General features: G+C 46.2%; 1 protein-coding gene across 1 annotated transcript in view; it reads left to right on the top strand.

The window, feature by feature from the left end:
• Positions 1-356: 356 nt before the first annotated feature.
• Positions 357-18,428, top strand: part of fut8b (fucosyltransferase 8b (alpha (1,6) fucosyltransferase)) — a 78,019-nt gene continuing 59,947 nt past the window's right edge. Inside the window, exon 1 of the mRNA XM_010738417.3 lies at positions 357-646. The gene's annotated coding sequence lies outside the window, so the exon portion shown is untranslated. The remainder of the gene's footprint in view (positions 647-18,428) is intronic.

The following is an 18,428-nucleotide window of genomic DNA, read 5'->3' as shown; positions in this document are numbered from 1 at the left end:
TTACATAACTCTAATCAAAAGCTTGCAACTCGTTTGCGTCTTGTAGTCCATTGCTAGTACTAGCACGATATTTACTGCTGGTGATTTGTACATGCATGCAAGTCTGCATACAAGTTCACTATTTGATGCGAGATTAAAAGCCACCATACGGTATCAATGTATTTTTATTGTAAAATTTCAAAATGGAATTAACATTAATGAAAGATCATAATAAATTAACATCATCCTCTCAAACCAATAAAGATTTTTAAACTCAGCTGCACACATGTCAACAATATTTTAACTTCCACAGCAGAAATATGACACTGTATTTCAAGTTACTGTACTAAGCCACCACTCAGCCCTTTTATTTTGAAAATCCTCGGGCGGACGTTAGCTTTCCCCCTCTCGGGTCTGCGTTGACACCGGCCATCCAGCGCAGAGCAGCCTCGACTGCCGTATTCAGAGACCCCAGCTCTCCCAGTTCCTGTTTCCGCCGCAGCCTTTTTTGTTTTTTTTCTTCTTACTCAGTTTTTTTCTGGAGCAAACAAAAAAAATCTCGACTCGCCGCTGCGACAGCACCCAGCACCAGCCTCCGCAGCCTGCCTGCTCCCGCCTCCACCCCCAGGTCGGATGCCGCTGCTGGAAGCCGGTGTATCATGCCAAGGTAGGCGCCTTGTAAAAGCTGGTGCATGGCGGAAATGTTGCTGCTGTGTGTGTGTGTGTGTACGAGACCCATAGATTTCTCCCTCCACCTCCTCCTCCTCTCATCTCCCGCTACATCCCGGCCTGTTGACTGCTGCGTCGCGGTCTCGCTGGTGGAGGTGGCGGCGGGAGAAGGGAATCCTAGTCCCCGTTATATCGAAGCCGTTACCCGGCCGTTAGTGGAGGGATAGGACCGTTGGATACTTAACGGTTACATTCCGATAAACCGCCGTTCCTCTTTTTTTTTAAACATGTTTTAAAAAAAACAACAACAAACCACAACGTTAGTTTTAGTTTATGATTTTATTTTGTTTTTTTTTTCACCGGGGCTGAGCCGTGTGAAGCAGCGGGCGTTGGAGGGCTCGAGCACGGCTGCCTCATTAACGGCTAACGGCATCAACGGAGCTACAAGCGCGTAGCCTCTATAAGCTAGCTGTGTGTGTGTGTGTGTGTGTGTGTGTGTGTGTGTGTGTGTGGCCGTACATGACTTCTCACCGCTTAAATGCGTTTGACCCCCCGCATACATAACGTGAATATAAAGACACATGACACAAGGGAAGGGAAGGGAGGGTGCTGGACTCTCATGTGTATCCCATCTTCAGCGTCCTTTCCCCGGCTTGTGTGTGTGTGTGTGTGTGTGTGTGTGTGTGTGGAGCAGACAAAGCAGCTGCCTGTGTTTCAGCCTCGCTGCTGCTGCTGCTGCTGCTTATTCCTATTGCAATAATCACACCACAGCCAGGCGTGCGTTTGTTTTCAGCACCTGGAGGTGTGGTTAATGTGTAAATAAGCTCTCCTCATACGTGACTATGAAATTAAAAAAAAACACCAGGACCAGTCAACAAAAAGGAGGGGGGGAGATTTTTGCTGATTTCTTGCTTCCCATCCCCTCCCTTCCTCCATCCCTCACACACACACACACACTTTTAAAAACACCAGCTGACGATAATGTAGATGACAGCAACCCACACACGTCCACTGTCTGTCTGTGTGCTCGGTGTAGCTCGTCTGATGGAGTTTGGCATCAGAGGTTAAATTCCCCCAGTAGTAGACGTAAGGGGGATGAATGTACAGCTCATTGTGATGCTGCCATGATTTCATAATTGGAAGTCAAAGCTCTTTTTTAAATCTTGTTCAACATATTTAAACCAAAATATCATATGTGATGTGTGATATGGATGACGTGCAGTTGATGTTACATCGTCTGACAGTAAACGCCTGCGGTATAGTGTCGCAATTAGCGATATCCATCTGAATGGGGAGTTGCTGACAAAGGAGAAACTCAACACCTGTGGACAACCAATGCATCATTAATGCTATCTAATAAAGTCGGGGGCCACGGTAACTGGAAGCAGATTGATTGAGTTAGTAGCCCCTAACCCATTCATGAATAAATAAACAGCCATATATTATTGTGGTGACGGCGGCCCGTGCCATATAGCAAAGAGGAACAGGAGGAGAGATGGTGCTCTGGCAGCAAATTACAGCGTTTTTCAGAATGAATAGGTGGAGCTATAGGTGGAGCCGTTCATAAGAGCCAAGTGCAAATAATTACATTAGGAGAAGGTCACTTCAGGCTGTGTCATTTGAGATGGAGCGCTCAAATGAAACAGTCGCGGTGACACTTGAATTAACCCTTGAAATTTATTATTTTTGTTGTTGTTGTTGCCTCTCAGGTTTGTTGCTTTACTGTAACACACAATGCTGCATCTGTCATCCGAGAGAGTGTGCTTTCCAGACACACACACACTTCACTTGATCTATTTTCTCTCTCTCTCTACCTTTTATTTTTTCTCTCCTCCTCACGCTCTCTCTCTCCCTCTCTGCCCTTTTGCGCCTCCACCTTCCACGCCTCACGCCACTGTCTGTCTTCCGTTTTTGACTAACGAGTTCATTAAACATATTAGTGTTGCTCTGCCAAAGAGGTTAGACATGGCGCGGTGAGCAAAAAAAAAGAAAAAGAAAGAAAGAAAATAGGCGGTGACTCATTTGATAGTTTTATCTGTATTTAACACCGGGCACATTCGTCACATGGTCGAGCCTCTGCCAAGAGGAGTTTTTATTTAAAATAGCAGTTGGATTTTTTGGGGGGGGCCTTTCACCTGCACAGCTTCTGTTTGCATGAAAACCCATTCTAATTTCAAGCATCGCAGTGTTTTGGTACACCGTACAGCATGTGCATAATAGCCCATATTGGCGTCTGTGTGCTGTTTATACATCCTCTTTTTTTTTGTCTTCTGAAAGCGTCAGACAGATGAGAAGAGAAGGCTGAACTGAAACAAATGGCACATTCTGAAGACGTGTTCCCAGTTTTAGAAAAACACAAAAAGCACAGTGAAGTGAGGAGGCTATGCGAGACACGGCGATGCTCGTGGCGAGGTAGCGGTAACAATGCTACCGGAAAGAGAGAGAGAGAGAGAGGCTCATCTGGAAGCATTGTTTTGTTTGTATTGTTAATCCATGTGCGGGTTTTTTTTTTTTCTGCTCACCAATTCCAGACGATCAACTGTAAATAGAGCAGAAGCTGCCCGAAAAGAAGCTTTTGCCTTTTTATCGAGGAAGGGGGAAAAAGAAAAAGACATGGACACACACCCATCTGAGCTCTTGAGTCTTATTATTAAAGACTTGGGTCTGTCAAGACAAGGAACAGAGAGAAGAGTCGGCTAATGCATGGCATGGTTCAGTGAGCAATCAATGTATGTCTAGTGCTGGCATACGGCTGGCATTTTGTGATGTGACACTAGTGTTTAATATCTGTTTTCTGTCTCCTCCACCCTCAAGGCTTTTCGATGACAGCCAAAAAAATGAAGACGTCGAAGACTTTTTGGTGAATCCTCCCCGTGCCTTGTGCATCAGAGCATGAGCTGTAGTGCTACACAGCTGCACGCCACGTTGCAGGAGCATACCTGCAGTCTATAGTCTCCTGCATGCAGCCTTTTCTAAAGGGCAAAATCTGTAGGAACCAGGCCGTTCTGCCATCACTCTTCTCCTGCTCTCTCGTTCTACCGGAGGGCCATTATTATCTGTATTGTAAGACAGAGTGTCTGTCTAGTGATCGTACGAGCCAATCACAGGGCGAGTGTGGGGCAGGTTTCCATGGAGAAAAGCGGGGCTGGGCTGCGAGGCTGCTGAAGCTCAGCTTGAGCAGCCTAGCCTGATCCAGGCTGATAGCATTCTCCGGGAGCAGGAGAAAAGAAAAAGGCCCCAGCAGGCCTGCCCTGCCGTCTTGCCTGTCTAAATGTCTCGCGCGCTTGTCTACCTGTCTGACTCAACTGAATGTCTAAAGGCAGGGTGGAGGGAGGGGGAGTTTAGAATAGGAATTCAGGCAGACAGGCACAATAGGCACATGGCCCGATAGCCATGTGGCATCAGATTGGATTTGTGTAGCGGGGACTGGATTGAGATCACATAATGCCTCGGCCACAGCTGGGCTTGGTGGGTGCGTGAATGTGTGTGTTGGCTTTGGGCTGGCGAGCTTGACCAGTCATAGATCCTGCCCTGGACGACGACGACGACTCAGAGAGTGTGCAACTCCAACTCTGTTTGGCCCTGCAGGGAGGGCTACCCAGCTTCAGAAAGGACGTGTATTTGTGTGCATGCATTCACTTACATATGCTTGCTTTTGCTGTATCTCGGGGAGTTATTGCTGCTGCAGCCCGAGCTGGGAAGTCGGTCTTATGACTTCTGTTCACGGCTCATTGGTGGCGTCCAGAAATTGGACATGTTCCCATCCACATGCAGCACATAAGTTCTCTCCTTCCCCTTTTTTTTTGTCTCCTTTTCATGAAGAAACTCTTAACCCTTAACACACACCACACCCTCCTTTGCGTGTGTATATACATATATATGTATCTATATAGTATTTGCGTGTTTATTCTAGTTTCTTACCATATCTCTGTGAATGCTTCGCACCAGGACGAGAGGAAAAGCAGTGCAGTCTGCGGCGCCTCCTCTGCATGAGGACCTGAATTCACACGGGCATGACACACACTGGGAATTTTTAGCTCTTCAGAAGTTGCTGAGGGGACTCACTGTGGGGACACAAACAGCCGCCTCAGCCCCTGCCATCCTAACCAATACCACCCACCCGCCCGCCACCTACTCACAAAATCCCCTGATGCTCAGTGCCCGTGGCCCATCAAACAGCGTTGTCAGCTCCTCTTGAGTCCACAGCTCAGGCCAGGATCAGAGCAGGCATATCTAGCTAAAAATTCTCTCAGCCGTCTGACGATGCTGTGCCAGCCGGGTCTTATGCACCCCGCAGCGCCGGACTAAACCTACTTTCGGTCGCTAAAGGGCTCTTCCTAGCAAGGGGAACTTCCTGAAAGTACAAACACTAGTAGCATCTACGGATGGATGAGACGGAGGTTTGGAGTGTGGAAAAGGCAGATGGGTACAAAGGGGAAGTTAGGGGAAAAGAGAGAGGTAGTAATTGGGACAGCTGCGCACCCCGAGGCGTAGGCAGTCAGATCACCCACCCTCACTCCCGGCCTCTCCAACCCCCCTGAGCTCTCCCTCCGCCCCAAAAAACAGTGCCAGAGAAGCCAGATGCTGGCCATTAGGATCACGGTGACAATAGCCGAAAATCATTTCTGCAGCCAGGACACAGAATGCACAAGCCCACAAAGACACACACACACACACACACACAGGAATAGACTATGAGCTCATCTGACAGAATGGGTGCATTTCCCACACTTGGGCAGAAAGGTTGTGTGACAGGCCTGCCTCTGCACGGGGGTTTGTGGATATTATTCTGTTTTCAACAGGAAGCCCAAATTCCCAGCAGCCAGTCCACCTCTACCCACACACATACACACACACACACACACACGTACAAGGTCTATTGAATGACCGTCATTAAGCCAGTCGTATCTGATCCATTTCTGGCCAGGACTGGGTGGCCTGTGTGTGACTTCCACACAGGTCCAGAGAGAGTTCAACCGCAGGCCTGCCCTTGCAAAGTGGGCCCTGGACCGCGCTGAAAGGCCTGCATTATCTTTCTCGCAGGCAGGGGGGCTATTATGTCACCGGTGCCAGTCCTGCTTCCTGCAGGGTTTGTTTGCCAATGGTGGAGGGGGTGTTTGTGGAATTTTTGCTGTTACACTATTGACCCCTAAGGGGTAAATTCATCACTGTAACCTCCACTGAGAGGTTAGACCGTAAGGTCGGCGGCATTGCGCAGTCCTCGTAGCTGGAAGCGATTCGCTCAGCTCAGCGCTAAGCCCCCTTTGCCAGGTTCAGAGGAGGTTGAGTTGGTTAATGTGCATGCGTGTCCATCTCCATATCTATCAAAGGGATCATTGTAAGTGCGTGTGGCATGTGCAGTGTGGGTTACAGATGGCTGGCGGTGTAGTGCGGCGGCTGAGAGGATTGCGAGGGATCGCGGAGGATTGGCCTGATTGGATTTCCGTCGCAGGAGCACTGTCACCTGGCCCAGCGTGGTGCTCTGCAAGACAGCAGGGTAGCAATCAGACAGCAGTCACACTGTGAATATACAGCAAAATCTGCTTTTACGCACTGCAGACAAGCATCCGCTGAACAGGGTATGAAGACAAAGTCAAAGTCAGGTAGTCAAGTCAGTTTATATAGCCAATGTCACAGATCACAAATTTGATTCAAGGAGCTTGATCCGCATATGGCAGCTTTAAGAGACAGAGGAGGGATCCTTCTTTTGGGATGGACAAACAGTTTGAACTATCAGGATGAAAACTATAGATATTTTCGCAACCCTGAGTTGCTGCTAACAGACAGGACCTGAGCCTCGCAACCTCCTCTTCACCATGGAGACCAGGAAAGAGGACAGGCTACACAAACACAAGAGAGACAAAGCTCAAGCACACACATTCATACAGACGGGAGAAAGGAAACAAACACACACACAGGGGAGAGAGAGAGAGACAAGGACAACACGCACACAAGGGAGGGAGAGACAAAAAGAGAGGAGAGGCTGAATCTCCCAGAGGATGCAGATTCAAAACATCTGGAATGAGACACGAGAGAGGGAGAGAGAGGTCGCAGGATGGCTGACGGTCCCACTCAGAGAAACCTGAGTGAAAAGAGAAGGATAAGGAGGAGAAAATAAGGAAGGACACAGCTCATTTGCTTGTAGGACACCAACAAATGGGGTTAGAGGAGATGCTGTTGCTTTCAGAAAGTTTGCAGTATTCTTTGGCAAGACAAACACAGACTCTAAGTACTGTGCAGTAAACCGGCACAGGTCCTGATGTAATCAAAGAACAAGCAACTTTTAAGTGAAGTTTAAAAAAAATATGTTTAAAGTTTGGATTTAAGGCCTGGACACAGTCAGACTGTCTGATGCCCCGCAGCCTTTGGACAGGCAGGAGCCTTGTATTGAGAGCAAACGGCGCCAGGATGGAATATAACTTTTTAGGAGTTGTAAACGTCTTCTAAATCATTGCTTCAGTTCTTTTTAAGAGGTGCTATTAATATTCCTTTATGGAAAATTCCACCTTTTTTAAAACCGTTCCTATTCCCTACCAAACTGACCAGCTGTAGCAGGGGTCTGATCATATTTTCCTCTCCTTGTGTCCGCTCCTCACGACCAAACAAAATGACACTGTTTTACATAAAAATGATCACTGGCAGAAATCCACCGTTACATTTCATGTTAATTTCTTCTATAATTGGCCTCAAAAGACCAGAATGCAATGCAGCAACAAGACATTTTGTGCTCTGATGCGCTCGGGGAAAAAAAAGATTCTGACATGTTTACTATGTTGTTTTTTTTCACCCCTACATATAGATCTATAACCAACAGCTGAATAAAACGGCTTATTCCATTGAGCTTGTCGGGCCTTTTCTCTTGGGGTTGTTGAAAAGCATTCTGGGAAATATAGGAAATCACTAACTGAAGTCAAATTAGAAGAGGAAGGCTGAAAGAAAATGGGTACAACAAAGTAGTAATTATAACAATCGCAGAATAACTCCTGGAATGCATTGTTCATCACATATTGATGATTTTCAACAGTGTGAGAATATCTGAGGCTGGATTAATTCTTTTGAGTTCTTCTCTCACGGCTCTCCTTTAGGGCTTCAGGTGGATTTAATTGAGGACATCAGCAAACGATCAGAGAATCTGAACAAGATAACTGAGTGCTGTGTTCATTTGTAATCTTCTTTTCAATCCCTAATTCTCAGGCGTTTGGACGTGTTTCGTGCTACAGATTCGCTCTGAGTTAAATGTGTACATTGGTAATTTAGTGGACAATTCTGGTGTTTTGTTCGCCGGGAGCGCGCCACCTCAAATGTGCGGAAACATCTGCATGTTAATTGTACAAACAGAAAGGGATCACGGAAGTGTTAAGGAGCGGATTACGCTGCGATCCCCGCAGCGGTTTGATATTAATTCATTTCATACCTGTGAAATTTGCTCACTCAAAGACCGGAGGAAGCCACAGAGCTGGATCTGCATAACCCTGTAAGATCATGAAACCCAGCGAGAATACATCTTACCAGGCTTCGGGCTGTGTGCTCGCGTCTGAACCACAGTGGTTTGAGCAAATCAGCGCCGTGTGAGTAACTACTGGTAGCTACAGCTTGAGGGACGGACGTGGTTTAATGCTAGATGCCTGTGAGACTTGAGCGTACCCTCAAAAACAACAGTGGTGGCTTGTAAAGAAGTTAGAGTAGATGCTGCTAGCAGAATATTTTGTCAGTGAGTAAAGAGCAGCTCTGAAGGCTTTTGTTTCTCTTCAGCAGGGATTGGTCTACGTCATCGGCGTTCGTTGATCTGATTGGTTAAAGTATGCCCATGATAGACAGATGGTTCATCTAATCACCTGTCAAGTATTTTTTTTAAGTGCCTGCCCTTTTCCAAACAGTCTCCGATGACTGCTTCCCAGATGTTTCTGAGTAACAAACCATCTGGCACGGTCGGGTTCAAGATCTGCAATGTTGGCATCAGCATTATTTTTGACATATAGTGCAGCTGCAGTGCATTTAAGCAATAGATTTTAAGGTTAAATTAACTTATTAGATGTGACTTGAAACATTTCCAGGAGCCTTTTTGATGATTGTGGGAATATCTCACCGGATCGCTCGGCGATGTCCAAGCACTTGTTGCCTAATGATATTTCTTAGCATTGTGTGCCAAGAAAGTCTCATACCCAATGTTTTAGTTATTGATTGAGTTATAAAATGAATTTATAATGCTCATGTTGCAGGCTTTGCATTATACAGCAGCTATTGCATTCTTTATTGCCGCAATGTCAATATGAATTCTCAGCCCTCGTATGGCAATATAATACAGTCGATGTCAGGTGCGTGTAACAGGGGCCGTTCACGTAAGTAATGTTCATCTCTTGTGCAATGTAACATGTATTACTTTCAAGACAACACAGAGCTCACTGGCTGCCAGGAAGTTTCCATCAGAGAGGGGCAAATTGATTTTTCAGTTCCACATCATTTCTAAAATAAATACCCTAATTGCAGAAGTGAAAAAAAACCCCACACATTCTTGTGTAAACAGTCAGCATAATGTTCAGAGTAAATAGAGCTGTACATTTGCTAGAACGCCATGTGGAAGTGTGACAGTTTGACGAACTCACACAATCACGCCGGACAACCGTTCCACCGATCCCAAAAGCTCAAAAGTGTCGTCCCCTCCCTGTTACAGCGCTGCAGCCTAAACCACCGGCCTACAGGATATAATCTCTCTCAGCACAGAGCTCGTGACTGATGGGGTTAACTGTTTTCCGGCAGTCTCCGAAGCATCAGTCAGACAGTTGAGCTGACGTGTGATTTCTACCAGCGTGAGCCTGAGCCTCCAGATTTAGTGAGTTCGAGGAGCAGGATAGTGGAGAGCGTGGTCTTTTTTTTTTTATTCTTTTTTTTTCAGTTTGGGATATGGGAAGTAGAGTTGCTGCTCCTCTCTTTGATGGTTCATGATCTTCAGAAAGAGGAAAAGAACAAAACAGCCTCTAATACTTAATGTTTCCCTCCCCCTTTGTCTTTGTCTCTGTTCTCTTTGAATCTTTTATCTAGCTCTCTTCATTTGCAAGTGACTACAGGTTTAAAGAACTACACCCCAAAGCCAGAGATACAGTTTTTTTTTTAGTGTTGGCTACCAAATTAATCAACATTAACATTAATTAAGGTGATTGATTTTCACGACCTGTGGCTACAGAAAACGAGATAAGCAGGGAAGTCGTTTTTGGACTTAAAGGTCCACTGTGTAAGATTAGGTCCCTCTATTTTCAGATCAAGGCAGACATGTGAATATAATATAATAAATAAATCAAATAATTGTTTTTGTTGTTTGGTGGGAGCGGGTCCTCTTCAATGGAGGTCGCCATTTTCAAACACCGTGTTTCTACAGGAGCCCAGAACAGACAAACTACATCTGGACAGAGCTTTTCAAGTGCTGTTTCTCGAGGTGATGTGAGGAGAATGCAATGCAGCGATTACACCGCTAAATCCTATACACTGTACCCTTTTAAAAAATGGTGGCCCTGATTCAGAAATATTAGATTAACAAGGTCAGAATATTAAAAAATACAACTGAGATTCCTCTGTGTTGAACCACAAATCCAAAGTTCACCATGACGTCACAGACTGATGTGATGCGTCTTCACCCCACCCTAATCAGCACTTATGCTTATTATGCACCCCTCTAGGCTTGTGTAGTCCTTGTTAGAGTGACAGCATTGGCATTCACCTATGGCAAAGCCCATAGCAAAGCAGCATGAGACCATTTGCATCTGACATGCCTGTCATGTAGCCCCCGGGGGGTGTCACCTCCTCCCCCATTCCACTCTTCATATTTCCATGTTGTCGTGGCACCACCCTTCACCACAACCCGGACCTGGCTCCTTATTGCCAACGCTATCGATGCAGAAGGACTTTTAAAGGGCCCCGCAAGGCAGAGCCATTCCTCAGTTCTAGCTGTGGTGTGGGAGAGCAGTAACAACATGCCAGTCAGATTTAAGAGTCCCTAATAGGACTCAATGAGATGACACAGCAGTCCAATGCCTATTATGCTGTTGGAGCTGTGGGACACACCGATGGACAGAGGAGAGGATGGAGAAGAGCAAGAGGCTGTCCAAAAAAATGACGAAACTGTCCTCATGGAAAGTGCAGCAGAGGGACCGGAGGTAGTCTGAACCAGCAGGATGTATACTGGCGACCCGGGGCCGGTTTTGAAGAGGACCGGGGAGACGCTCCTCGCAATGCTACCGGATTTTCAAATATGCATCTGCGATCTGGAATAGCTGTGTGACGAGCCAGAACCAGAAAACAACCTCCCCCTTAGCCTGATTCTTTTTCTTTTTTTTTCTTTGATCTTGTGACAACAGCAAAGAATCGAAGTTGGCACATCAGCTCAGCGAGGAGCTTTAAAAAAAAACAAAAAAACAACCAGTCGCCTCCTCACTTTGATTTGTGGAGTAAATGAAGGATTATTATAGATGATTCCGGTGTTATGGTTGTCCTCCCCAACTCCCGATGCTTAAACAAAAAACTCTAACAGCCACAGCAGCCCACCTGAGCAGCCGCTGCTGTCACGCTAGAGGAAGAATGAGGCGAGCCACAGCGCCTGCATGACATCCTCATCATCACTTCACACACAGCACGGAGAACATGTCACCCAGAGTCAGAGCGGTACCTTACAGTCGCTGCAGAGTAACGCGGCCTGTCTGCGTTCGAGAGCTAATTACATGTTCACTATGGAAGTACTTGTGCCAGCGAGTGTGTGTGTGTGTGGGGGGGTCTTTACAGCGTAAAGAGGATGGAGCCTGGCAGAGGTCAAGCTGTGGGGGGTCGAGCTTCATCTGTAAGTTCATCCTGCTGGTTGAAAGTGAAGCCATCCATCCACTCGGTTGAAATAACAAAACGCCTCGCGCTCTCTCTTCCCCCTCCCCGCCCGTCCACGGCGGCGTCATCAGCCTCGCTCGCTCTCCTCTGGCAATCGTCGCCCTAATTGAGGCACTCTTGAGCCATGTTTATCACCGTGGCAACGTTGCCCCGCAGATAATCATTGTCTCGTGGATTAGCATAACAACAGAGGAGAGGCTTTGCTTTAATTCCGCTAACACTGGACCGAGCTCCTTTGTGTCTGCTCGCCTGCCGGGCCTGTCTTAACTGGGATTAGGAGCATGGGGTTGCTAGCACCCACCAGGCCAGTGGTTGCACTCATGCCCCTGCCTTCTCACTCGAGTGTACCCCTCGGATGTTTCTTCCGGGGGGGGAAAGAACCAGAATATCATGATTATTACCTCAACATATTACGAGCCCTACCTCAGTGTTAGCACTCTGTTCCAACTTGAAAAGAGCAGTTCGCCATTAACTACTGTCCACTGACGGAAAGCAGACACTCTCATAGGACTGAAGTTAACAAGGCTGTCCTCTCTCTCACTCTCTCTCTCTCTCTCTCTCTCTCTCTTTTTAAATTTATTTTTTATAGCTAAAATAAAAGTAAAAACATCTGCCAGCTTTGTCCAAACAGCTTGTACAAGCACGCCCTACACCGAGCTAAGTTTTATAGTTCATTATCGGCTCGATTGTTTAGAGAGTGCTCTGTCCTTGAACGTGTGCGAGAACCCTGCAGCCCACGTGAAGTGAAGTGAAGTGAGTTGTGTTAGAAAGCACAAGCACAGGAGTTGAGTATGCTTCATCATCTTTTGCATGTCAGAAATGTCAGGCAGAAGTCAGAGAGGGACGCGGCGCGATGGATAGTTCAAATGAAGACACGCGGTTCTCTCTTCAGATTCGTGGTGTTGCACTCGGTTGTATGTACGCGAAAGTGACAGGAGTAGTTTCTTAGACGTGGGCAAGCTTGGGAAATGTACGGGGGAGTCGATTTCACATGCTGTCCGATGGTCTGACATGTGTGAGGCGTAGTGACGCTTTTTATTTTTGTTGGAAACCAAACTATTAGACGCCCGAATGTAACCCCCCCCCCCAAAAAAAAAAACTTGACAAACACTCGAGATTCTTAATTAAAATCCCAACCAACACGCACAAACACGGACTGGCATGCATGACTGCCTGGCTGGCCACTCACAGTTGGTAGCAAGTGGGTTCAGTTGGCGGTAAGTGCTGAGAGAGAGAGAGAGGAGGCGGCGTGTAGCGGGAGCGTGCCATGCTGTCCTGTCTTGATCTGTCAGTGCAGTGCAGCAGAGGCTCCATGGGAGACTGGGTGTAACCGCTTGTCTGTTCCAGAGAGGAGTGGAGGAGTGAAGGGTGGAGTCGGAGCAGCCGCTGACCTCGTAAACACACGAGATTAAGAGGAATAATAAAAAGGGGGTCTCGGCAGTGCTTCGCTTAATATGCGTGGTAATTCAAAGACGCTCCGAAAAGAAATGTCAGTGATGTGTGGGTGGGCACATTTTATGTGTGTGTGTGTGTGTGTGTGTGTGTGTGTGTGTGTGCAAGACAGACAGAGAGAGAAGGATCCACACATCAACAATCTCCACGGAGGATTCCTGTGGTAAAATGTTCTCGGCTTTTCAAGCAAACAAGTGGTGAGGCATGCAAAAGGAATTTCAGGCCCTCTCAGAAAGATGACCGCACCACTGCAAGGAAGCTCCTTTGAAACATCAGCACAGTCTATATGCTCACCACACACACACACACACACACACTCCTTTGTCTCGTACTTGATTTATTTTGCTGGATGGCGGTTTCACACTTTGTTTTTCTCCCGCGGCTGACATTATCTAAGTATGCGTTCCTTTCGACGGGCTAATTTTCTGTGTTTAAGGGGGCTACCAGCCCACCGGCCTGCAGCGTTTAACTCGGTCGAACTCGGAACAGCAGTCTCAGTGCTTGGCAAGGCCACGGCGGCGTCACATAGCCGGTAGCTTCAGATAACATTTCCCATTTCTTTTTTTCTGTGACCTCCGTTCGATCAGAGTTTTTCCAAACAAAGCAACGATTTAGGATCCAGATATCCAACAGCGCTGCGGGCTTCTTGTATTCGCTTTCAGAGTTGTAGTCGCTGTTTTAGAAAGCAGGCGAGTGGTGTGAGGCAGGCTGCTGCAGCAGGTGACATCCGTGACCCGGCACAACGGTAGTGGACGCCGGACACATGCTCCTTCCTCCAAGGCTGTTGGCATCCTCTCTGCCTCATTTGGCCTCGGACACATTCGAAATACTTCATCTAAAAGAATCCACTGTACATGCATGACTCTTAAATCTGTCATAACCTTTAGGACTCCAAAACTCATCTCCATGTTCATAACCTTTTTGAGAGATTTTTTTTCCTTTTTTATTTTGGACTGTTGACTCACCCACACACACCCACACACACACACACACACACACACACACTCCACAAGCTGCTAACAGCCACTTTGTGAACATGACACATTGCCAAACACCAGGATCATCGGCTTACCCAAAAATTGACCTCCTGATATGTACCGCTAAGAGCTGATAGCGGGGTCAGTTTTTCTGTTTCACACAAAAATCTAACAGAAGCAGCTCTGTGCTCTTCACTGTATAACAGCACACACACACACACACACACACACACAGTACATACTGTAACACGTGTGAACTGGAACTTCCACCAGCTCCACAGTGACAATCAGATGATTAAATCTTGCTTGCTGAGTTATTAACCCATTATATTTACCAGGCCATTAGCTGCCTGATAATTGAACTGTTAATTAAAACAAAGGCCTTCGTTTCCCCTCGCTGTGCGGCCGCTTCCTACAGTAAAGTGTAAAGTGCAGAGTATTAACACTTCGTTCCCTCTTACAAACTTTCAGATATCCAAAAGAATCCACAAGTATCACAACAAGTCAGACTGTATTATTGTTTCATTTCTCATAGTTTTACATGAGCTCGTCCGCCTGCCTGTTGCCCTTCCCTCCTCCTCCTCCTCCTCCTCCCCTCCCCCCGCAGGGAGTGCGTTCCTCCTCCCTCTCCGTCTCCCCGTCGCGTCCCGATAGCAGCAGACTCTCCCTCAGATGTCTCTTATCTCGTCTCATCTCCTGCAGTAAAGACGCTCTCTGTTTGTTTTTACGCTACCTGCCAGCTCTCTCTCTCTTTTTTTTTTCTCCCTCCATTCCTTAACCCCTCTCAGGTGACGCCCAGTGCCTTGTCCCAGTACCGCTGGCGATGGATCAAAATTGTCGGAATAACTTAACGGCGCGCTGACCTGCCTCACGACCCCCCGCTGTTTATCAAATTCTATCATTTACTGTAGCTAGACCCCCCCTCTCCCTCCTCCTTTCACACCCTCCTATTCTGTGAGAGGTATAGATTTGTTGCTCCATATCTCTGGCAGTGCACGCTCTGCTTGCTTGCTTACTGCCGTTGACAGAGTGTGTGTCCAGTGCAGCGCTACGCTCGGCTGCACCAGCGTGATGCTGTTGGCCATCTCAGATCCAGCGAATAAACAACGTATATTGGAGGCAGGGACGAGCGGTTGTATAGCCGAGGGGCGCCTCGCTATGTACATGTTTGTGCGCATACTAGTGTGTTTTCTTCACTTCGTACACGATTGTGTTTGCGCTACACTGCAAGAGGCAAACGGACCCAGACCGCGTCAGACCTGCTCGGACCGTGCTCAAGGCGAGCGCTGTAATAACAGCAGAGGCAAACCTGAAGCAGTCAAAACACGGCAGGGTACAGCTCAGAGTGCACGTGCTGCAGCTTTGCATGATTTGTTTGTGCAGCAATGAAGAGCTGACTACAATCGACTGAAGAGTAAGCAACGGTTTTATTAATTCCAAGCAAAAAAGACCAAATATGTGGTTCTGGTTTCTTAAATGTGAAGTCAGACTGCTTTTTTTTGGACAGATTTGTTCACCAAATGATGAATGGAGACAATAATAATCATTTTTGCTGCCTTCGGTTTAGTATCTTTGAGTTTTGGAATGTTGAGAGACAAAACAAGCTGTTTGAAGATTTCACCTTGGTCTCTGGAAAATGATTATTTATTTTTTCATTATTTTTGTGACACTAAATGGAGCGATGGAACGATGAATGGATTAACGAAAAAAAATACCAGATTATGATAATAATCACAGTTGCAGCCGTAGTTGAAAGAACTCAAGTGTTGTTTCTGTTTTACAGCCACATACAAAAATCCTTGAGAATAAGAAGCGACTGTGGTTGAAATGACAACATGGGGAGTTGAGGGGAATGCTAGCACGAGGAGTCGGTCGGCCATAAAGGTGAAGGTATCCTTTTAACAAGCCGAGCAAATAATGTCTAAAAAAAAAAAAGATTAATTTTGAAAAAAGCTGACTACAGGATGCTGGCAAAGAGAATGGAGGGGCGGTAAAAAGGGACTGACACTGGAAAGCCAAATGGAAAGTGTCTGCAAAGCAGCATTTATTTATTTATTTATATATATATATATATATACTTAATAAAAGTGCAGATAAACCAACAAGTAGCAGAGTATTTAATTAAATGGATCACTCAGAAAAATGAAAGTGCGCGTCACAGAAATTCACTCACAGAAGTTAACTGTGATATAAACCTCATGTTTCATTTTTATGATTTCATACATGGACTATAAAGAATTTTCACACCAGTCATTTCATAATGGAAATCACAGGAGGTGTCTGAAACAGAATAATTCATTAAAAAAATTTTTTTTTTAAGATCCGGAGTAAGAAGTGTTATGTAGGTGCCTTATCAGCAGACACTGTCGGTGCCCCTCAGATGTTCTAGTCCACTTGCACTCTGGCATGCAGGCGGATTTGCCCCGCTCCTGCCAGCCCGGGCCCCGACTGTCCACACTGTGGAGCTTTTGTTTTCCTTCACTGACCCCCCCGAACCCAAACTCCTCCGTCTGGCAACGCAAGAAAGTGCTCAAATTCATCTCTACAGTAAGTTTAAAGCAGCGGCTGTAGAAGGGAGCGGTCTCTGCCGAAGAGGACGCTCCATGTCCCTGTAACGTTTTGGGGGAATTATGCTCCTTTTTTCCCCCCTCATCCTGGAATTTTCCCTTCCCTGCTCGCTGCACTGTTGCATCATTCTGCCTAATCAAATCTGCCATTCGTTCTAAGCTTTTCTGTGACACGTGAACACGAATGGATCAGGTCATGTGATCATATCAAAGGAACGCTAGTTCTGTTCAGAGTCTATATGATCTGACACACACATAATATCTGATTTCATCATTTTATCTCCCTCTCCATCTGTCAGCGCTCTCACGCTTTCTTTATTTCCCAACCCATTTTTTCCTTCCACTCGGCCTGTTGTGTAACCACAGGCGGCCGGCTGATCTGTGGAGTCGCATTAGAGGCCCGCACGAACACACCCTCTTGATATCAGTGATATTCCTTGTACTAAATCCCTCTCACAGACGGACACTGGCCTGAGATCAGGTCCGGTATGAGGTGGCGGTCTGCTCTCTCTGTTAGGTCCTCAGCTCCCACCGGCCTTCCAGATGGCCACGGTGTCATCACTGCACCTTTTTTGCCCACACGGCGCTCCCTGCATCCTTCCAATCCACGCCCACACCCCCTTGCTCCATGTAACAAAGTATGCAATTACCAAATGAAAGTGAAAGATGTCTTGTACAAAAGTCCTCATTAGCATTAATCTGTCACTGATTACACTTGAGGGATTTCTGGCACATCTTCGCCTGCGTCCAAGGTTCATGGAGAAGGGAAATAAAGAACTACACTCGCACTCCAAGTGACTACAGTTGACTTCATATGACACATAAGTATCATGTGAATGGAAGAATGAAATTAAATGTCATGAAACATGTGAGGTGTGTGTAAGCTGACACTCTCCTTTTGACATTTTACATACATAACAAACATGCAACAACCCCCCAAAAAACAAATAAGGGTGGTATAATGTATATAAAATAATTAATGAACGATTTTCTCAATTTAATTGATCATTTGCTCCAATAAAATCCCAAGATGATGTCCTCAGATGTCTTGCTTTGTCCACAGTCATAGAAATCAGAACATACTCCAACTCGAAGAGGAGAAATTGGAGAATTTAGATGTTTTTTTTTTTCTCAAATAAGAAGTTAAAAAATGTAATCGTTTATCAGAATTGTTGGTGATTAATTAAATAGTTGACAGCTAATCGTTGCAGCTCTAAACCCAAATAAATGAGCAAAGATGTAGAAAACTGTCTGACCAACTTTGACCAGCGTTTACATATTTAAACATCTTCTCAAAATGTAGTATTTATTTTGAAGGCAGAAAGCATGCATGAGAAGTTCTTGTAGCTCGTCGGCGTTTCTGGATTCATAGCCATACACAAATAATCACCAGCACTCTGTTTTTTTTTTTTTCCTGTGAAGCACCTGCCAGACACTTATTTGTTTCATAAGAGGAAAATCAAAAAAAGCTCTCACAAACAGCCCGCAGATTGAATCGCCGTGGCGTCGGATCAGTCGGCGACAGAAAACAGAAAGACAGACTTTTATATCTTTAAAACGTAGCTCGTTAAATAATTCAGTGGAAGTTCGCAGAGGATGTGCTCTCTTGTTCTGCAATGCCCTGTTTCACATTCACACAGCAACTCCGATTCACTCGGCGAGTTCTGCGGGAGAACCATACGTTTATTTGCTGCTGCTTCTTTTCACGTTACAGAGCAGCGGCGCTGAAGCAGACACGTGGGGCAGAATGGGCAGGCGGTGGCGGTGGGGACACTTCTTGGACTTGTTGCCGATTCGTGTATTCCGACTTTAATTCAGTCCACTTGTTCGTCTTTTAATTCGCTTCCCGTCATCACGCCTTTCACTCATTATTGCCTGCGAGGTTCGACTATTCAGAGCGATTCCCATTTGCTCGCCG

Source organism: Larimichthys crocea, chromosome XI (genome assembly GCF_000972845.2).
Source record: "Larimichthys crocea isolate SSNF chromosome XI, L_crocea_2.0, whole genome shotgun sequence".
NCBI classification, from domain to species: domain Eukaryota; kingdom Metazoa; phylum Chordata; class Actinopteri; family Sciaenidae; genus Larimichthys; species Larimichthys crocea.
This window is presented reverse-complemented; position numbering and strand designations above follow the sequence as displayed.